Here is a 24,104-nt window from a genome sequence, read left to right on the forward strand (position 1 = left end):
ATTCACATTTTGTAAGGATCAATGAATAAAAATCCCATCTAAAATTGCTAAGGTTGGGTTCATTAATAGATATATGTTTAAGTAGAAGTGTACCCTTCAATTAGGTCAAGAACTTATACCCTTAACAATGACATTCTCAACCTTCATCAAGACTCCCATAAAGATCATTGGGGTTGAATTTGCACAAATAATAGAAACCAAATGGTATACTAGGTTCTTGCACTTATTAACCATATGCTTTAAACAACTTAGGGAGCTCTAACATGCTCAACACTTTTCAAGACAAATATTTTATATATACATAGGTTCTAGGGTAACATGGGATGTCAAAAATTATTGTTACAATATCTTAATATCTATTATTGTTGCTCTATTTGCACCATTAAAATTGATTTTGATGTTAAATTCACTACCATTTCTCTAGATAGAGACATTGATCCTCTATTTAGCCACCTCATATGACATATTTAAAATTCTGGCATGGTTTTCAAAATTATCAACCACAAAATCATTTGTCATTTTTTAAGTCTCAAATTTGAAGTCCCGCACATAGTTTCACTTTGTTATCCTGAGAAGCTTATCTAAGTTCATGTACATATAAGATTGACACTATAGGGATATCTAGTTTTATTTACTTAATTTTTCTCACATTCTCCTAGAGTGACTTGCAAGTATGTAATGCAACTTGGACCCAACATTGCCTTACTGATGCAACCTAGGGCTCTGATAACAATTGTAATGCCCAAATTTTTTTAAGACAAAATATATCTATTAATAATAATTTTTGTGTATTTATTTTATCTCTAATAATCATATAATTTTATTAGTGGATAATTCATTTAACCATGCATGCCATATTGTCCATGTAATAGCAATTTGTCGACTTATTTAGTACGATAGAGTAAGTATGAGAATTATATCACATGCTATAATTTACTACCATAAGTTTATTAAATTTATCTTTACCAATAATATTTCACTATAACTTAATTATATAAGCTTCAATAATTATAGCATTGGCATCTTTGTAATCAATGTAAAGGTTATGACACGATCCTCCAATTTGACCCTTTTGTTTTGTACCTTCCATATTTAATGACATACTCTAAATTGTATTTTGTGGAACCCCCATATAATATAGTTTTTAACCATTATATCATTTTTTAAACATGAAAATTACATTAACTAATATTGGCCCTTAAATCAAATAAGGTTACTAATTTATCTCAAAACTATCAAAGTTTATAAACAAAATGGTTCAATTATAGATTTAAAACATGACATAAAGTTCTATATTTTATTTCTAGATAACTAAATGTCATTCATTTACCTTGTTGTTTCTAGAAGAAGTAACTCTTGAAACAAAGTATTGATATTCAATTCTATAATGTACACAAAATGTATTGGTGGGTGAAAAATGTGTGAATGAGAAATCAAGAGGTAAACTACCCTTTCCCTCCAAGGAGAGATGAGAGTTTCACTATGGATTTCCCTTCAAACACTTTTCACCTAATACATTGGAAGAGGAGAGGAAAATTCACTATATTCAACCTCCAAAGATGAAGATAGAATTATGAGTGAAATGGGAATGATAAGTTAATTCCCTCTTTCTATTCAAAATGGAAAGGAATTGATTGAATAATGTAGTGCAAAAGTGACAAAGAATTGATTATAACTTAAGATTGGTGTATGAGATGAAGTTGTGCACCTAGATCTGGCAATGATATGTTGACAAAAAGCTGCCCTGTGAATTTGAGGAAAAGTTTCTCAGACCGTGCAGAGAATGTACACGGTCCTCCAAAAATCCATGAAATGAATGCAACACCTAGCCTTGAAGGGAGACTTGAGAATGCTCAATGCTAGAAAGGAATGCTTTGATGCTTGAATGCTCTTGAGTCCTTGATCTCATGTAAACTTCCCACTCATCCAAATTATCCAACTTCTTGAACTTATGAAAATTAGAGGGAAAATGAAACTTAAATACTTGTCAATTAGGTTTTGATTGACTGATTTTCATCATAGGCCAACATCGAGGAACTTTCCCGCCCAATGCACAACCTACAATGCATGCCTAGGAAAGGGTTCTACCTCAAAATAAGGTAGGGACATGGGCGCCAAGACCCTATCCTGGGAGGACAGGGGCACCAGGCCCCTATCCTATGGGGGATAGGGGCGCCATGCCCATATCTTGTCCCTTTCTCTAGGGCAGAGTGTAGACAGGGTGGTGTAGAGGCCAAGGAAGAAGCAGATTTTGAGGGTTGAGCAGCCTCCAATCTTTGATCAGGGTAGAGGATTCAATCTTGCGTGCATGAGGATCCTAATACAATCAAAAATTGCCATGGTTGCAATTTTGTGACACTATATTTAGCCCCCACTTTAGCAGGAGTGTGAGCGTACACTAATACTATCGGTAAACTACAAAGAAACAAGATTGAAAGACTTTTACCACATTAAGGAGGCAAGATGCGCCAAGCCCTGAGTAGACTTAAGATCTTACGACTTCAAATAACAAAGTAAAAGAGAAGATCGAGAAGGGGAGAACCATGGCTTCAAGTAGCAAAGTTCCCTTCACTATGAGTCATGAAAGCAAGGATACAAAAGATTACAAAGCAAAACAAAGTTCACCAAGTAATTCTAAGTACCAAGAATAAAAATATAAGTGAAGTGTATGCCCTCATGTTAAAGAGATCACACACGCCTTATCGGGAGCGATTTCTGTAATGTAGGATATACCCAAGAGAGATAGAAGAGAGGAAGCACGCTATCGCAAGAATTTAGCCCCCAATCGAGTACTAAACCCAAGGATAATATCTATATCATGTATGTATTTATGCATATAATAATCATCATTACACAAATAAGGACACTACCTTAGAAGAAAGGGAAGAGAGGATGTCTTTTGAGTCAACATGAAAGACACCAAAAAAGGATCTCAATTCTTTGCATCGTCCCCAAGTAGACATTAAGGGAAAAATAGAAGAATAAGGATACACATAGAAAAATGGGCACAAAATAGTAAGAAAGAAGAGAGAGAGAAGATTTATAGTGCTAATATTGCTAATCTATCATGACATCTACCTCCCAATCTTATTGATCACTATTTTGGGAAGGCGAGCAACATGCCAGAGGAGTGACATCAAGCACAACATATGGAGCTATCACAAGATCGAAACAATGACTATGCTCATGTTGTAAGTTTCTTTGTTTGATTCTAGGAGCTAGGATTAGGGTTTGTGAAAATTCAGTTGAAAAATTCTTGTCCACATCAACATATTCATACTCACTATCGGAAGCATTAGGAGTTGCATTTCTATCATGAATAATATTTTCACCCATTTATTTATCAAAGTTTCAAAAAATAGGAGCAAAAACATGAGTAGGAGTAAAACCATCACATGTTTTGTGAAACTTATGATTTGGAGATGTAGGTTGAATAGCTTGCTTGGGAGAAAATGGAATCATGTCACGTGTTAGAGTCTAAGGAGATTCATTATTTTGAGGGATAGAGTCATGAGCTCAAACATGGCATCTTCATCGGCATTCTCTCGTACAACAATTCTGTCGAGTCTTAGTGGAAGGATGAGAAGGAAGAGGAACACTTGAAAAGGTAGGAATGTTTCTCTTCTTAATAGTTGAAGGTTTAGGTTGAAGTATTTTAGGTTAAATAAGAGGAGAAGAAGGCCTCTTCTCTTGATAAGAGGAAGGAGGTGGAACTGCACCATACAAAGGAGAAATATTAGGTGTAGAAAGGAGACCAGGTCCATTATGAGGAGGAGGTATAGGTCTAACCTTAGGAAGAATATTGTATTTCTTATTATGAGAAGGTATAGTCACATCCATAGGAATAGGTTGATGATCTTCCTTAGGAGGGATATTAGTTCTATCTATGAAGGGAAGAACCTCATCTTGAAGATCCTCATTTTTTATAAGATTAAAAAAGAGCATCGCTCCTTGATGGAAGAGATTGAAATTGTTTAAGCCAAAAGAAATCAATAGGAACACTAGGGCTTCTTTCGGATGGATGAAATAAGCTATGGTTCATAGTTATGATTTCTCCATTGTGAGGAAATTTCAGACACTTTTGGATTGGAGAAGCAATATCCTTCATGGAAGATATCCAAGGATAGCCCAACTTCACACAAAAATTTTTAGAAGACGGTATGATAACAAAGTCAACATCCATGGATTTAGTATGATCTTGAACATGAAGGGTGATCAAACCAATGGTAGGAAAAGAGAACCCATAAAATAACTTCACAACCAAATTAGAAGCATCATATAGTGGTTTATACAATCGTAAAGTGGAAATATACTCTTTAATTATGACATTAACCATGCAAGAGAGATCAATAAGGTCACCATGGCAAGGTATGTCCTTAACCTTCACAACTATGTATAAAGGGCCATTGAGTTATCTAATTGTCTCACTAGGGTCAAATGTAATACAAGGATCCTTAGGCATAGGTCTTGTTTTTCTACCATATTAACCAAGTTCGGAGCCATAGAGGTGAATTCCTTTGAAGAGAAAGAATTAGGCACAATCTCAATAACGTTAGAGGTATGAGAAGGAAAGGGATCAATGGAAATATTAAGATTTTGATTAGGAGGAGCTATTGATTTATTCCCTTTATCATTCACACCTGCCACAAATATAGTATTATTATCAATCAAATATCGAATCTTATTTTTCAATGCGAAACATTTCTCAGTATCATGACTAGGCTAACGATGAAATTGGAAAAATGAATTGTTGTCAAAATAAGGGGATGCAAGTTTAGAAGGATCAACTAGTTTTATAGGATGAAGTTTGATAACATTTATTTGCAACAACTAAGATATAATACTAGGTAAAGATTCATTCAAAGAAGTAAACTGTCTTTCTCTTTGGAAAAAAATAGAAATAGAAGGCACACTTGTTGTAGCATTCACACTGTTGTTATTGATTGTATCATTGAATTTGATGAAGCTTTTTGTTGGTTTGAACTTTGCAAATGGTTGTTGAACTCTCTCCCTTTTCACTCGGAGTGATAGGAGTGGATTGCTCCATTTGACTCACAACAAGTTGATAATTGTGGAGTGTTGTGCACAACTGCAGAAAGGAAGTAAACTCATACCAAAAAAGTTTTTCCCTGATATATTTTTGTAAATTAGAAATGAAAATTCTTTGAATATCATTATCAGGTACATGAAAAGAAATTTGAGCAGACAAATGCTTATATCTACCAATGAAATCAATCACTTTTTCATTAACACCTTGTTTATAATGCATTAAATCAGTCAAAGTAATTTTTGGACCAATGTTGTTTTGAAATTCTTGGATGAAAGCATTTTCCAGTTGTTGAAAGTTAGTGATAGAATAAGAAGGCAAAGAGCAATACCATTGTAAAGTCTCATCTATTAGTATTCTTGTAAATAATTTTTCAAGCAACCTTTGATCATAAGCAAAATCGGTACACAAGGTTTGAAATGTTTTGACATGTGTAATAGGATCAACTTTTACATTATAGAGTTCTAATTGAGGGATATCAACATATTTAGGTGGTATGACTTTAACAATATCAAGAGAAAGTGGGCTCGCAACATCAAAAGTGGGCACACTAAACCTGGATTGACTCATAGAAGCAATTTGTTGTTGTAAGGAATTTTGGAAATGTGCCTCTAATTCACTTGACATGTTCGGGTTGATCTGGCTAGCCTACATCAATAGAATGGTAGAGTGGAAGACTGCATCAGAGTTATGCCGATGATCTGATAGAGTTGTCTTAGGCAGTCCGAGTTGACATTGTCTATCGGGGGTTCTGGTCTAGGGTTAAGCCGATACCCAATGAAGTTGCCTTAGGCGATTAGGTCGATATCGGCTATCAGGTTAATATGTTGAAGGCTATGCCGAAGTCCTGATAAGTCCATCTTGTTCTATCTCAGAGTGCTTCATTCATCAAGATAGAATTTTGGGGCTTGATCCGATGAGCCGATGAGACCACTCTTTGTTATTGGAGATTGGAGTAACCTCACAGTGCTTGTTTCGATGTCTCGATGAGACCACCTTAGGTTATCAAGATAACATTGCATGTTGGGGTAACTGCATAGGGTTGGTGCCAATGTCTTGATGAGGTCTGCTTTTGTCTATCTGATATCGGGATAACATCTTAGATGCCTTACCAATGACTCAATGGAGTGGCCTTCGATGATCAGGTATCATTGGGTGATCGGCTTTATTGTTTGAAAGCTATACCAATGGTCAATGGAGCGGACACTGACTGTGGGAGCAAGATCAAACCAAGATCCAAAAAGGTTAACTCTCAAACACTAAGGATGCGACTATCGATGTATTTGAATGCAAACCAACCTAACTCCTTGATGCATGTGGCATAATTGATTTTCTATGAATGTAGACTAGCATAGGCAAACAATTAGACTTCAAGCTATTGGTGTAGTTGCTCAGATGAACCATCAACCAGTTTGGTATTTGAAGCCAAATGTGAATTGAATGTAAGGGAACAAGTTACGGTAGCTATTGAGCATTCTGTAACTGTTGTGTGATCTAAGTGTTGTATGTTAATCTGGAATGATTGTATGATAGAGTGAAGGTAGTCTGCAAACTGGATTTTATTGTATTGTATTTGACATATTGTTAATAAAGCCGATTATCTACTATTGGTGGGTTTTTCTCCCAAAAGGGTTTTCCCACGTTAACTCTGTGTGTTATATCTTTGTGTTTTTTAACTGTGTATGCTCATGCTTGTGACATATTCAGTAAATGTTGAAAAAAATTGTATACAATAGTCTACTCTCCCCTACAAATTGACATTAGGAAAGCGAATTTCTGCACTTGCTTTCCTTTACAAGTGGTATCAGAGCTTGGCCCATTTTTGTTATCCTTGTTGGATAGGGTTGGTTTTTTGTGTCAATTCAGTTTTAGTGGGAGTCTTGCAGAGTGTCTACTTGTTTTACAGATTGAGATGGCGAGTAGCTCAGGGTGCATAGACATGGAGAAGCTCAATGGTTCTAGTTTCAAACTATGGAAACTCAAGATGGAAGACTTTCTAGTTGATAGACCTCTGGGGTGTTGTGACTGCAAATTCTAAGCCTTCAGTCATGAAGCAAGAAGATTGGGATCTAGCCGATCAGAAGGCAAGGGGTCTAATCAGGCTATGTCTTGTTGATTCTGTTATGTTAAACGTCCATCAAGAGAAGATTGCACATCTTCTCTAGAATAAGTTGGGAGATATTTATCAAGGCAAATCCTTGGTGAATAAAACTTTTCTTGAAGAAGAAGTTGTACTCTCTAAAGATAATTATAGGAACACCATTGGAAGATCACTTAAATGCATTCAACATGGTCCTTACATAGTTAAGTTTTGTTTGTGTGTCCATCCAGGAAGAAGAACATTGCATGCTATTGTTGTGTTCAATGCCTGACTCTTGGGAACACTTAGTGATGGCTATCAGTAGTACTACGACCCAGTTCAAGGTGGATACTATGGTTAATACTCTTTCGTTAGAAGAAATGAGAAAGAAGTCTTCTGAGATGGAATAGATGCACTCTCTGTTTGAGGTACACTAAAGGACAAAGATAAGAAGAAAGGAAAGAAGTGTGAGTCTCAAGAGAGATTTAAATCTCCAGGCAAAAAGTCAAAGGTGAAGTGCTGGAACTGTGGGTAGAAAGGGCATATCTGAAAGGATTGCAAGGAGGAGAAGAAGAAGAAGAAGTATTTTGACACTAAATCTTCTCAGAGTGATATAGATGCTTTTGTAGCAGCCCTAGAAGTACCTACATCAGATGACACCTGGTTGGTAGATTCTGATGCATCTTTTCACATGACCTCCCACAAGGAGTGGTTCTTGAAGTATGAACCGTATGCTGGTGGAAAGGTATATTTGGTTAGTGATTGTACGTTGAAGATTGTAGGGAGAGGCACAATTAAAATTCAATTCCCAGATGGTAGAGTGAAGGGGATCAATGGAATTCTTCATATACCAGGTCTTGCAAGAAACTTTCTCTTTGTAAGTAAACTTAATGATGTTGGAGTACAAGTTACATTTGTGTTTGGTGGTTGCAAGATGACTAGAGGTTCCATTGTATTGGCAAAGGGTGATCACATTGGTACACTATATAACCTAAATTTTGAACCTATAAGTTGTAATGGAACTTTTGAAAAGTCTGTTAAGACAACTGTAAGGATGCATAATGGTAATTCATTGGAAGCTATACTTCCTGCTAAGAAAACAATGCTCTGGCATAATAGGTTAGGCCACATAGGTGAAAAAGGTTTAAAAGCCTTGAAGAATAAGAATCTGGTTGAAGGTCTAGATGACTGTAGTTTTGAGTCCGATTTATGCCAACACTGCATATATGGAAAACATAACCAAGTTCAGTTTTATTCCAGTTCTCATAAATCTTCTAACATTCTGGATTATGTTCACTATGATGTATTTGGTCCAGTGGACGTTCCTTCTCTATCTAAGTTTAGATACTATGTATCTTTTATAGATGATTATTCAAGAAGGGCATTTGTGTACTTTCTCAAAAGTAAATCAAAAGTGTTGAGTCAGTTTAAGGAGGAACCTTGTTGAAAATCAAACTGGGAGAAAGATTAAATGTTTAAGAACAGACAATGGTGGTGAATTTTGTAGTACAGATTTTGACAAGTACTATGTTGATCATGGAATTAAGAGACATAAGACTATACCTTACACTCCATAGCAGAATGGAGTTGCAGAAAGGTTGAATCGGTCCCTAATGGAGAAAGCAAGAGGCATGTTGAGTGAAGCTAGGATGGAACAAAAATTTTAGGCTCAAGCAATTGCTACAACGTGTTACCTACTTAATTGTTCTCCTACTTCAACATTGGTTGACAAAACACCTATGGAAGCATGGTCTGGTAAGAAACCTTCTTTAAGGCACCTTTGTATTTTTGGTGCAAAGGCATATGCTCATGTGCTTGATGTTAATAGATCTAAATTAGATAACAAAGCGATAAAATGTATCTTCATTGGCTATGGAGTTAGTGTGAATGGATAGAAACTTTGGAATCTAGTGACTAGTAAGGTTGTATACAACAGAAGTGTGATTTTTCATAAGCTAAAGCCTATGTCACTAGATCATAATATAAAAATGAAAGGAGAAGGTAAGGTTGAAATTCCTCCAGCCAAAGTAGAGTCTCCAGAGATACCTAAAGATGAGGAGAGTTCAAGTAGTACAAGTAGTTCTAAAGAACAACATGATGATGAGCCTCCTATGGAACCTCAAGAAGCCCGAACACCAGAGTTGAGAAGATCTATTCAAGAGAGGCGACAACCTAATAGGTATACACCTAATAAGTACAGTCATTCAATGTTCAATGTTAATTGTGCTTATGCTTTACTTGTAGATACCGATGAGCCTAGGACTGTCAAAGAAGCAATTGAAATGTCTGATTCAAATTCATGGTTGGAAGCCATGATTGATGAAATGTCATCATTGAATAAAAATGAAACTTGGAATTTGGTGCCATTTCCTTAAGGTAGAAAGCCCGTAGGATAAAAATGGGTGTTTAAAAATAAGTATGGTCCAGATGGAAGCATTGATAAATACAAAGCAAGACTGGTTGCAAAGGGGTATTTGCAAAAAGAAGGTATTAACTATGGGGAAATCTTCTCTACTGTAGCTAAGCTGACATCTATTAGATTTCTCTTATCACTTGTAGGAGCATATGATTGGGAGATTGAGTAGATGGATGTGAAGACAACATTTCTTAATGGTGATCTTGAAGAAGAAATTTATATGTCACAGCTTCAACACTTAGTGGAAAAAAGAAAAGAACATCTGGTATGAAAACTCAAGAAGTCTTTGTATGGTTTGAAATAGTCTCCCAGAATGTGGTATCAAAAGTATGATATGTTTGTTTTGTCCTTGGGATTTGTGAGATCAAAAGTTGATCATTGTGTTTACTATAAAACTGATGGTGATAGGATTCTTATCATAACTTTGTATGTAGATGATATGTTGTTCATAGGAAACACAAAAGGTATGATCTCAGATTTAAAATCTCAGCTTTCTATGAAATTTGAAATGAAGGATTTAGGACTAGCAAATTACATTTTGGGAATGTAAATAAAAAGAGATAGATCTAAGAGGAAACTTTAGCTCAGCCAGAGGAAGTATATAACCAATGTTCTTGATAGGTTTCATATGTCTAACTATAAATCACAATTTGTTCCCATCTTGTAGGGAACTAAGTTGTTTGTGTTGGACAATCCAAAATCTCCAAAAGAGATTGAAGACATGAAAAGTGTACCTTATGCAAGTTCTATAGGCAGTCTGATGTATGCTATGGTCTGTACAAGACAAGACATTGCCCAACCAGTGGAAGTACTTAGAAGGTTTATGTCAAATCCAGGGAAATCACACTGGGATGCTGTAAAGAGAGTGCTCAGATACCTGAAGGGTATTTCAAACTTTGCATTGTGTTATCATGGTAATCTGAAGGATTCAAAGAGAACTCTCAGCATTTGTGGTTATATGAAATTTGATTGGGTAGGGGATATTGACAACAGGAGATCCACTAATGGATATATTTTTGTCCTGAATGGTGGAGCAATTAGTTGGATGAGTAAGTGACAAGTTGTAGTTGCTTTGTCCACTACATAGGTAGAATACATGGCGGCCACACATGCTTGTAAAGAAGCAGTCTGGCTTAGGTGTTTGAGTTCAGATATTGGTTTTGATGCTGGGCATGTTGAAATCTGGAGTGATAGTCAGAGTGCCATATGTTTGGCAATAAATACTACTTTCCATGCCAGGTCAAAGCATGTTGACGTTCAGTATCACTTCATTCATGACATGGTGGAAGATGGAAAAAAATTTCTAAACAAGGTAGACACTCTCGAAAATGTTACAGATGCCTTGATGAAACTAGTGAGCATGCACAAGTTCAGGTGGTGTTCAAATTCTATTGGTCTTCATACCCATGTTTCTCAATAACGTCTAAAATGGTATTTGGTCTAGTGAATTCCTCATCAAGTCAGAGTTTGTTGGAAATGTGCATCTAATTCACTTGACATGTTCAGGTTGATCGGGCTATCCTACAATGATGGAACGACAAAGTGGAACACTGCATCAGAGATGTGTTGATGATCCGATGGAGCTGTCTTAGGTGGTCCGAGTTGACATCAGCTATCGGGGGTTCTGGTCTGGAGTTAAGCTAATACCTGATCAAGCTGCCTTAGGTGATCGGGTTGATATCGGCTACCAGGTTAATATGTTGAAGGCTACGCTGAAGTCCCGATAAGTCCGTCTTGTTCTGTCTCAGAGTGCTTCGCTCATCAGGATAGAATTTTTGGGCTTGATCCGATGAGACAATGAGACCACTCTCTATTATCAAAGATTAGAGTAACCTCGCAGTTCTTGTGACGATGTCCCGATGAGACCACCTTAGGTTATCAAGATAATATTGCATGTTGGGGTAACTACGCAGTGTTGGTGTCGATGTCCCGATGAGGTATGCTCTTGTCTATCAGAGATTTGGAAAATATCTTACATGCCTTACCGATGACCTGATGGAGTCACCTTCAATGACCGGGAATCATCAGGCAATCGGCTTTACTGTTTGAAAGCTATACCAATGACCGATGGAGCAGAGATCGACTGTGGGAGCAAGATCGAATCGAGATCCAAAAAGGTTAACTCTCAAACACTAAGGATGCAACCATTGGTGTATTTGAATACGAACCAACCTGAGTCCTTACTACATGTGGGATAATTGATTTTCCATGAATGTAGAACGACGCAAGTAGACAGTTAGACTTCAAGCCATTGGTACAGGTGCTCAAATGAACCATCGACCAGTTTGGTATTTGAAGCCAAATGTGAACTAAATGTAAGGGCACAAGTTATGATAGCTATTGAGCATTTTGTAACTGTTGTGTGATCTGAGTGTTGTATGTTAATTTGGAATGATTGTTTGACAGAGTGAAGGAAGTTTGTAGACTAGACTTTATTATATTATTTTTGACATACTATTAATAAAGTCGATTATCTGTTGCTGGTGGGTTTTTCTCCTAAAAGGGTTTTCCCATGTTAACTCTATGTGTTATATCTTTGGGTTGCTTAACTATGTATGCTCATGCTTGTGCCATATTCTATAAATGTTGAAAAAATTTGTATACACTAGTCTATTCTCCCTTGCAAATTGACATTAGGAAAGTGAATTTTCGCATTTGCTTCCCTTTACAAGGAAGACACAGTTTGAGAAAGATAGTTAATTGTTGCTTCGGTAGAAGAATTGATGTTAGACATAGTTGATTGAGAAGGTGGTGTGATGTTATTGAAAGAAGGAATGGATTGAGAATAAGGTGATGGGACATTATGATAAGTAGGCATAGGTGATGATTGGGTAGGAAAAGGGACACTTCAAGGAGGAATAAAGTTGTTGAAGGAATTGCCCCCTTGTGTCACATTGATTGGTTGAAAAATAATAGGAATACTTATGGAAGACATAGGAAGAGATGGAGGATTAAATGAAGAAGAGGGATTTCCCCCATGACCAATGGTTGTAGGAATGACACTTTGAGTTGAAGTAGCCATGATGTTGGAGGTAAAAGTAGGAATACTAGTCATAAGAGTAGTCAAAGGAATTGAAGGATTGACTTGTGTTGAAGGTTGTGAATAACCTAGGGTTTCAGCACAATTTTTGATAGGCATGACATTAGAATCAACAATATGTGCAATGCAACACAATATATCAATTCCATTTTTATCACTTTGAATCATGTGCTTAAGGCCTTCAATTAATGGAAAAGCTTCACTATTAGGGTATTCTTGGGACATCCATTTTTGAAAGTTATCAAATTGATTGTCCAATGTGGAAATTTGATCTATAGAGACTCTAGATAAAGATTCTTCTTCATCATGAAATTCATCAATGGGGTGAATAGGCACATGATTAAGATGGGAAGAATTAACATGATCCTCATTAAATAAGCCACCCAAATTAGGATCCATCTCCTTAGTAATTAAACCTTTGGAGGCCTTAATTCTAATGCTTCATCTAATAGGGATAGTGTAGATAGGACTAATAGTGGTGACACTCATGCACTAGAGGGAAAGTTTGAATTTTGAATATTTGAACAAAGCTTACAAAATTGATTAATGCAAAATTTAAGAAAATAATGATTACACAATTTGAACTTTGTTGAAAGAAAAGGATGACACAATTACCAAAAAAAATGAAAGGGTTTTGGAATTTTAAAATTAGGGCCAAGGGAATACCACTTAATTTTAAAATCAAAATTTTAAAAATTAGGGCAGACTATAATTAACCTCTTAACTTAAAAACATTTCTTGAAATTTGAAATGTTGAATTTTGGATGTGTTTCCAATTCTAGAGGGATCAAAAATCGACAAAATTAGCCAATCTTTTGGATTTAGGCTATTAAATACAATCATAACAGTCTCCCAAAATTTTGGGAAAAAAGTTGAAGACCATGGCAGGAATGCACATGGTCCAACCAAATTTGTTTAAAAATTTTCAAGGACGAATATTACAATGATTTAAAAGCTAACCCCAAAAAATTGATGAATTTTATGATTTCTAGATGGGCGAAATTAAAGTGCAAATGTAAAAATAGGGCCTTTTTAGGGTTTTGAAGAAAAAGAGTAATTGAATTATAACTTTGAAAAAGGTCAAACCTAATGGATACAGACACCTTGAAAAATGTTTAGAAATCTAAATTTGAATGAAATTGATTGAAATTCGCACAAAATCCAATTAAACTTAAAAATTAGGGTTTTATGACCTAATCACTTAATTTTGAAATTTCAATTTTCAGAAATAAGAGGGAAATTAAAAATTTGAATTGTAGAAATAAAAATAAGTCTAAGAATAATAAAATATCTGAAAATTAAATGAAAATCCAATTTTTGCACAAGTTCAAGATGATTTTTGAAAATTAGGGTTTTAACAAGTAACCTCTTAATTTTATAAATTTGAATTAAAAATTGAACAAGACAATGGGGAAATTGAATTTGACAAACAAAATAATTTTCAGATCTAAGATAACCACAACCAATTTTTACAAATCACAAGTTCAATTTTAATTTAAAAAACTAGGGTTTTTAATGATTTAACCACTAAATTCGTAGAAATTTGAAACTTTCAAATGGAAAATATGCACCTTTGTTCAAAGGAAAGCATGCAAGATGTTAGGTTCACCAAAATGTAATCTCACCAAAATGTATTGGTGGGTGAAAATCTGTAAATGAGAGATCAAGAGGAAAACTACCCTTTCACTCAAAATAGAGATGAGAGTTTCACAATGGATTTCCCTTCAAACACTTTTCACCTAATTACATTGGAAGAGGAGAGGAAAATTCACTAGATTCAACCTCCAAATATGAAGATATAATTTTGAGTGAAATGGGAATGATAAGTTAATCCCCTCTTCCTATTTGAAATGCAAAGGAATTGATTGAATTATGTAGTGTAAAAGTGACAAAGAACTGATTATAACTTGAGAGTGGAGTATGGGATGAAGTTGTGCACCTAGATATGGTAGTGACATGTCGACACAAAGCTGCCCTATGAATTTGAGGAAAATTTTCCTATACCATGGCGGGAATGTACATGGTCCTCCGAAAATCTACAAAACGAAAAGGGTTTTTCCACCTCTGCAAATGGAGCCTAAATCCGAAAGTACAATTGTGCACCTGCAACCTACATATCAAAAAGAGAGCAAAATGGGCTGAGATTGGGGGTTTGCCTTTAGGTCAAACCCCAGTTTTGGAATTAACCAAGTAATGAAAGAAAGAAGTTGTAAGTAGATGTAAATGAAAGATAGAAATGTAAATCACCTCAAGGGAGGTTGTGATAGCAATATTGATAGAAATTCTCATGTGGAATTGAATGTTGGAATAAATCTCTTCTTCAATGGTTGAATCCCTGACTTGAATGCAACACCTAGCCTTCAAGAGAGACTTGAGAATGCTCAATGCTGGAAAGGAATGCTTGAATGATTTATCTTATGTAAACTTCCCACTCATTTGACTTATCCAACTTATTGAACTTATGCAAATAAGAGGGAAAATACAACTTAAATACTTGTCAATTAGGGTTTAATTGACTGATTTTCATCGTAGGTCGACATTGGGGAAGTTTCCCACCCAATACACAACCTGCAATGCATGCTTAGGAAAGGGTCCCGCCCCAGAATAGGGTAGGGATAGGGGCGCTATGCCCTTGTCCTAGGACGATAGGGGCATCCTGCCCCTTTCTCCGGGGAAAAGTGTAGACAGGGTGGTGCAGAGGCCAAGGAAGAAGCAGATTCTGAGGGTTAAGCAGTCTCTGGTCTCTGATCAAGCTAGAGGATTTGATTTTGCATGAGTGAGGACCCTAATGTGGTAAAAAATTGCTAGGGTTGCAAATTTATGACACTACAATTTCATTATATTTGATAATAGAAACAATAATGATAAACAATTTTTATAAGACAAAATCACATCATATTTTTGAAATAATAAAACAAAATAAAATGTTTTTTTAATTCTCATTCATTCATTTATATATTTATTTGATACGACAAAATGACTTTATAATGTAGAAATGATTCCTTTATAATTACTTGTTCATTTGTTCTAATTTTTAATAATAATTATTTTGAATCATTGTTATTTTAAAATTATATTAGAATAATAATATTTATGTAATATTAACTATAACTCTTATTTTAATAAATTAATATAAACTAGCAATTGCACTTTGGTGTGCAGTGGGTATGCCAAAAAGCTTTGGAAGGTCAATTGGGAAAAATTTGATCTATTTTTTGGATAAATTTGATCTATTTTTTGGATAAATTTGTGTAGTGCATGAGGTTAATTTATGGCCATGATGTTGTTTGTACAACAAAGGACTTAATTGAGAGGTGATAGCTTAAAATAAACAATGCATCCACTTACAAGGATTCAATCATAACTGAAATAAAACCTTTGAATTAAGAAGATAATCAAGTTTTATTAGCAACACACTCATATTATCTTTACAATAGGGTGAGTGCAAGAGTGAGGTTGAGATAGGGCTATAAAGAGGGATATATAGAGGGGGTGAGAGTCTGAGAGAGATTGGTAAAGAGATAGATATCGAGATAGAGAAGAAGAAGATGAAGAAAAAGATGGAGTCAAAGATAGAGATGGAGAATGGGGAGAGGAAGATGTAGAGAAGGAGAGAGAGATGAGAGAGATAGGGGAGAGGAATATATAGATATGGAAGAGAAAAATAAATAGTCGGAGACAGATGAAGATATAAAAAGATAAAGATAGAGATAAGAAGTGATATAGAGAAAGAGGGATACATATAGTGGTAGAGAGAGATATAGATAGAGGGATAGATGAAAGAAATGATAGGGAGAGATAGATATAGAGAGGAAAAGAGATATGGATATAGAGGTAAAAAAATAAGGAGAGTGAGAGAGAAATGGATGGATAGAAGGAGGCATGTCTAGAGATTAGGGGGAGAGATGAAGATAGAGGTAGAAATGAAGATAGAGCAAGGGAGAGGGGGAAATAAAGATAGAAAGATAGGAGACAAAGAGGGAAAGACAAAGAAGGAGAGATAGAGAGGTATATATAGGATGAGGGATATATATATGGTCAGATAGAACTAGAGAGTTATAGATATATAGAGAGGAGAAGAGGGAGAGAGATAAATAAATGGACAAACATAGTTGGAGAGAGGGTGAGAGAAATACATGACATAGATATATATTTGAAGAAAAAGAGAGAGAGATAGACATATATAGGAATAAAAAGGGATAGAGGTAGAGATAAATAGTTAAATAGGGGGATAAGGAGGGAATGAGGGAGGGAGAGATGGGAAGAAATAGAGAGGAGGGTAAGATAAAAGAGGGATGGCCCAAAGAGAGAGAGTTTGAGAAATTGATATAGATAGAGTAAAATATAGATAGATAGAGAGGGATAGAGAGAGATGGATATATATATATATATATATATATATAGAGAGAGAGAGAGAGAGAGAGAGAGAGACAATCCAAAAAGAGATGGAGAGAAATATAGATAAAGATATATTGTGCAAGAGATATGGAGCAAATGAGAGAGGGGGGGAGAAAGAGATAGATAAAGGAGTTGACAAAGACAATTAATAGAGAGAGAAAGGTTTATACTTTAGAGAGAGGGAGAGAGATAAAGAGGGGGAAAGATTGAGATAGAGAGATAGAGAGATAGGGAGAAACATGGAGTATGTTTATATACATTAGAGAGAAAAAGTAGAGAAATATAAAATGAGGGAGTGATGGGGAGATGGGAGAGATAAGATAGAAATATGGAGAGAAGAGATATATAAGGATATATATAGATAGATATAGGGATAGAAAGGATCTAGAGAGTAAATATAACTTGTAAAATATAGAGGGGGTGAGCAAGAGTGAGAGATTGAAGGAGAGAAAAAGGGGGAGAGGAAGAAATAGAGATAGAAAGATGGTGAGAATTAGAGAGGGAGAGATAGAGAGATAGAAAGATAAAGATACAGTAAGTTATATTGATACAAGAGCATCCCCAGTCTATGAGAAATCTTGCATTAACAAAAAATATTCCTTTCAGTTTTGTTCTTATTTAGTTCTTTCTGCTGTTTTTTGTGTTCTTACCGGTTGGTACCGATAGTTGCTTGTTCTTCATGGCAGGTCTTATTTTTGGTTTCTAGGCTAGTTCATATTCTTAATTCAAGATTTTCAGTTCATTTGGGTTCTTTTCTAGTCAATTATCACTTGGATTGACTATTTCTAGGATCCCAGATAGTTCTTGTGCTTACCAGTTGGTTTTTCTTCTTTACCAGAATGATTATTGGCATGTGGATCTATTTCAGGTCTTGTCTGATGTTCTTTTGCCTGTGTCCGACCTTCCTGCTGAACTGCATCTATTGGTTGTTATTTTCCGGAAATATTTTTTTAATTCTTAGGGCCAACCTAATTACACGTTTCATTTTCTTGCATTGTTAATGTAATCTTATGAGGCAGACCCAGATTTGTTTTGGTGGGTATAAATATGATGTTATGTAATAATTTTTTGGGGAAGAGGAAGTAGAGTGGAGAATAAGGATTGAGATTTCCATTTTGTGATCTGGTTGATTCTTAGAGTCCCGGATTGGATTGTATTTGGTTGATAGCCTGCATGTAACCGGTTAATTATCGGATGTTCTCTGATGATTATATGACGATTTCCCAATTATTGTCAAAAGTTCTAAGGCATTAATATGATCTATTTATGTAATCTTCTTATGTTTTCTTTCTTCTTTCATTTTTTTTCTCTTGCTACATAAGCCAATTGACTCTTCAAGGGTTTTACCAGGTATGACTGCATCAGATATATGCAGAGGTAGAAAGTAATCTGAAGAGAGTGAGCGATATGAAGGAATGTGAGTGTATAATATCAAAAGATAGTGAGATATAATGGAGATAGGGAGGGAGAAATAGGTTGGAGTGTGTGTTTGTGTGATTTAGAGAGATATAGATATAAACATAAGGAGGGAGTAAAAAAAAATGTGTGTTAGTAAAAGATATATGGAGATAGATATAAAGAGGAAGAAAGATATCCAAAAAAATAGAGACGGGGGAAGGGAGAGAGATGATATAGAAGTAGAGAGATATAAAAAGAGGGAGTGAGAAGGATAGAAAGAGATGGATAGAGAGAGGGAGAGATATAGAGATAGATAGAGTGGGAAGGATATAATAGGAAAAGAGAGAGATATAGGGAGAGGTAATGAGATATAGATAAATGAGAGAGTTGGAGATGGAGATAATAATCAAATGACATATGATATCATTAAATTATTAGCATAAAATGAGTAATCAAAAGTTAGTTACTCTTTCTTTCTCTCTTGCTCTAAATGTTTAATTTAGGTGTAAAGTTGAAATTTATGTTATTATATAAATTAGAATAAAATTAAAATATAACTATTCTATAATAAATAAAATTTAAATTAAAAGAAATGTATAAAATCTAATATCTGTAAATTATTATTTTTAATTCCATTAAAAAATACAAATAATTGGAATACAATTTTAACTCAATAAAAAATCAACCGTTAAAAGAAGTGGAAAAATTTGAATAAATAAATAAATAATATAATATCTAATAGAAGAAGATAATATTGTCTTCGGGCATGTAGTGTCACGGTTAAAACATGTCGTTGGTGAATCAACCACTAAGGTTCAAACCCCTGTTGGGCCATTGTCCTCACAAGCCTTTTGTCTTCACTAGTCCGTTGTGCTCGCGGGTTTGAACAAGTGAAGTGTGAGGATGAGGTCCCCCAATTGTGGCCACATCATAGCTCCAGGTCAAAAGCCTTTCACGTAGAGTCAGAGAGCATGTCATGCCAGCATTGTTGGTCATGTTAAAATGTTTACCAGGCAGTTAAAAAAAAGAAAAAAAAAGAAGATAATATTAAAAGAAAATGGTAAGAAAATAAATATTTTAATTCAAAATATAATTGTTCTATTATTATTAAAATTTTAATAAGACAAATAACTATAGATGAAATAATAATAATTTTTAATTAATATTAAAAGACATAAATAATTAAAATAAATTTTAAACTTAATGACAACTAACTCCTAATAAATGATATTAAAATTTATATATTTTATTTTTTATTATAAAATATCTCTGTTTTAAAATTAATAAAATTTAAGTGATTAATTATATAGTTTTCATTGTTCTCCCAATTTTAAACCATTGATTTCAATAAGTAGGTGGTTCACTTCATATAGGGAATGCTTCGAAATAATAATTATAATGTAATACAAATTTTATAGTGAAAATATATATTTTTCCTAAGAGCATAATCCTAATTTAATTTAAAAAATTATATAATTATAATCATAATTAAATTAATTTTAAATATAATTACTAATTTATAGTATAATATTATATCATTATTTTTATTTATGTAATATTAATTCTAATTAGTTATAATAAAATAACTATTAATAACTATAAAACTGAATATAGACATTTTTTAAATAACTTAATGAAAAATATTTAAATTTAAGACTAAAAGTTATTATATTATTTTGTATATATTAAAATGATTGAAAATTTATGATTTTTATAAATTATTAAAAAATAGAATGATTTTATAAAATATATAAATATAATTATAAAGGATACATATAATTTAATTAGGTTTATTTTTTTAATAAAAATATATGTATTTAATTTCATTTAAACAAAATAAAATACTTATAATTAGTTTTATTATCTATATTTTGAGATAAAAAATAATTATTAAAATCTATATGTTTTTTTAGAAAAATATTTTATTTACAATATTATAAATGATAAAAAAATTAAAAACTATTTTAAATAGACATTTTAGTTTTTAAAATACAAAGAAATCCAAAAAAAACCTAAAAACCTATCATCAGTAAAACAACTCTCCTATAACACCAAATTTTTTAAACCAATGATATTGTAGGTAAATAATTTTTACAATATCTTAAATTTAAAAATATAAATCTTAACTTTATGAAACCAAGTGCTTTTTAATGAAAACATAATAATCACTTTTGATTGGTGCATACTAATTGAATAAAGCAGCGTGAATGCAATACTATTGCCCACAACAATAATAATTCAATAATCTATTTTTATGAAATAAAGTCCACATTTTAATAAAGACATAATTCTATTATCAAATGATTAAACAAAAATCACATTTTGCTATAAAAATAATTCTATTAATGATCTTTCATTCCATCTTAAAAAACAAAATCACATTATAATATATGAAAATGATTACATTGTTTATGCCTTGATGATGCTTATTAGTGCTAACCCTAACCTTTGATTATATGTATGTGTGATGATCACTGGTTGTACATTGTGTGACTATATTCGTGAGGAATCAATGTCACACCTCATTGCAAGAGGGATGTGTCGTTGCAATATTCTTCCACTTGTCTATTATGTGTGTGTGTGTGTGTGTCGCCATTAGTGGTTGCAGGACTTGCATGTGCTAGACATTTATTCCTCCTAGGCAAGCAGGTGCGAGCTGCCCTGGCTTTATAGGTGCGAGCATGTCTTTTCCCAATGGTAATTATGTGGTTCAAAGATGGAAAAAGTTCCCCTTTCACACTCTGGTTTAAGTTGACACTTGTGTGGTTGTTGGTGTTGGCGTATTCGCCATGTCAATTGTCAGTTGGTCACCTTGATCGTGAGTATCTAGTACGATTTAGTTGCTTATATGATTTATATGATTAGATTAATTATTTTAATAATTATTTTGTGATCATATGTTTATCCTGGTTTATTGATTTAATTGGTTTTGGATTATTGATATTTATTTATTAGGGTTGTTTAAAATTTATTTAATATTTAATTGCTTCACCTATTCATTTGTAATTATTAATTACCTATAGTTTATATTTATTTATTTAAATATATATATCAATGTCTTGGTTTGAATATTATTTAATAATTTTACTATTTTAATTATTGAACTTTAATAATTATTTACGACCTTACCTTTGTGATTTATTAAATATTGAACTGGTGTTCTTTTTATTTAGTGTAAATATTTAATATTTATTTGGGGGAAATAAAACTATAAGTGCATATAATTACCCCCACTTGTAATATTAATACATTCTATTTTCTCTCTTTTGATTTTAAAATTTCCATTGAAAAGTCAATGGTGGGGGGAATAAAATAAAATATTTCTAACCCTAAGTTTTGAATGAGATTATTTCAAAATTATATAATCTCATCGGCTAGAATTTTGGCTAGGGTTTTTGAGTATTGGATTTTCTTTTTATTCTCTTGTCGTTAACCTTTACAACTTCTTCCTTCATGTTTTTCTCCTGTAAAAATTCTTGCTCTTCTGAAAATTTTTCTAGTTTGATCTTGGAGCTTGGATTGCCTTAGATTGGCTAGTTGCTAAAGGAGTAAGTAGGCTCTTCTTCGACCTCTTTTTTTTCCATTACACAGGGTGAAGGTCGATGATCTGTAGCCTTTGTTTTCTCTCTATATTTTGGTCTTTGTGTCTTCTTTGTGAATGTTTTTTGCTTGCTGGAAATTTGGGGAAAATGTATTTATATTACTTATATTCTTGTTGCAATGAACAAAGGGGAAAAATTTATTTGTGCATATATTGAGTTGTTGGTTGTATGCATTTTTAGTTGCCTATGGAATGTTGTTCATGGCAATGGCCTCATCTCTTTACATTTCTTGTTTGAAGCTGAATAGCTATTGTTATTTTATTCATGCCATTGGAATCATTTTGGGCTAAACTATATTAGGTGTTTGTATCCATAGTTTTGTTGCAAATAGATTCATTTCTTGTGAAATATCACTCTTCACTTAGCCCTTTTCATTTTGTTTGTTCTCGAGTGTTGTTAGGACTAGGAAACCCTGTCAATACTTATTTTGTGCATTTCTTTCAATTGTTGAATTTATTTTTCTAGCCATAAAGTCTTTTGCACCGCAACTTGTATTTTATGTTTGCATTGTATTTAATGATCTTATGTACAAGTCTACAACTATCTATTGAATGTATCTCAAACATTACCAACTAGGTTTGTTTGCAATTTATTGGATTTGTTCACCTTATAGTATTCTAAATTTTGTGTAACAATCGTGAAATTTGTGACTTGGGTTTTTAAGTTATGACTAAAATACTACGACTGTGTTTTTTAGAGTTTTTCCGTATTTCTGCTTATTTCAATTTGTTTATCTCAGCCATTTTCTAAACCAGAGGTAAGGTAATGATGTATTTATTTTTTTGTGTTTCCTATTTTCCTATACTCAATTTTATGCTTTTTTGATATTTTATGGGCTCTTGATCTTCATATTTTAGTGCTTATGGGTTCCTCTCATGTAGAGATGCCATGAGAGAAGACTGCATCTGGTTGTTGTTGATACTAGCAAGTGTATGGCCTTGCTGTGATTTTTATTATATCTTTTTAGTAGCTTATTATGGCCTTGTTGATTGGCCTTTGTTTTATGATTGATTTCCAAGAGGTTCCCTTGCTTATTCTCCTTATTGTTGTAGCCTTGTTTCATGCTTCTTGCTCACGTATATGTTCATGTGGGATATTTGGGATGCATGATATGAATCTCTTTTCAGTTTGGATAATTTCTTTTAGGACCTCTTGTGCATGTTACTTTTGTATGGGTCCACGACAGGGGGAGTGGGCTTCCTTACGATGATCAGGGTAATGAGAGATAGACTCTCATGAGGTTCCTTGTAAGGATGCATGAAGTCTAGACCGCTAGGGAACAAGGGGATTTTCCTTGCATTGTAAGACAAGAAATAACCTAAAATGAATAAGAGATTGGTAGTTTTTGAATATGGGAAAAAAGGTTTTGATGGGCCCCTGAAACCCAGTATAGTCAGAAATCAAAAGATAAACATTACAGCATAGTTAAACAAAAAGACAACAAATAAAGGAAAGATAGCTGGTGAACCAAAGTCCAAAAAACAAGAGAACACAGATTATAGACCAAAAAAGACCAATAGAAGCCTAGGCTTAGGTTAATTTTTGAAGTATTTCATCCAATTCTAGCTGCGTCTATTCCATATTGTCCATTGCCTGCTTAATATCCTCAATTTCCTTACTATGGTTTTGCATCCTTTCACTGCTTGCTCTCATTCTTCTCCCAAGCCCTATGTCCCAATCATCTGGGGTGTCATCCTTACCATAAATAATGCCCACCGTGACCTTATCCCCTTGGTAGTTCTCCAACTTACAGATAAGGACTTTCATGCTAGCTGAGGCAGCCTTCAAAATATTGTGGCTTTGCTCACCTATTTTTTTGAGCTTGTGCTCAATTCCATCAAGTCTCTTTTCAGTTGCACTTGCTCTATTTTCCAAGCCAAGAAAGCTATTGCAGCTAGCATTGATAAACTCCTCAGCGTTACCAATCGCTTTGATGAGCTCACTAAGACATTCTAGTAGAGAATTGAAATTTTTGAAGCCTAAAGATTGTAATGTCTCGATTTTTCCTTCTTCCTGGGCTTACTTGGTTTGATGCCTCCAATTTCCTTATGCACGCAGCTAAGAACCTATTTGAGGCTTCCCATACTATTATTGATGCACAGATCAATATCCAAGTGATGCTC

Source organism: Cryptomeria japonica, chromosome 5 (assembly GCF_030272615.1).
Source record: "Cryptomeria japonica chromosome 5, Sugi_1.0, whole genome shotgun sequence".
Lineage (NCBI taxonomy): Eukaryota > Viridiplantae > Streptophyta > Pinopsida > Cupressales > Cupressaceae > Cryptomeria > Cryptomeria japonica.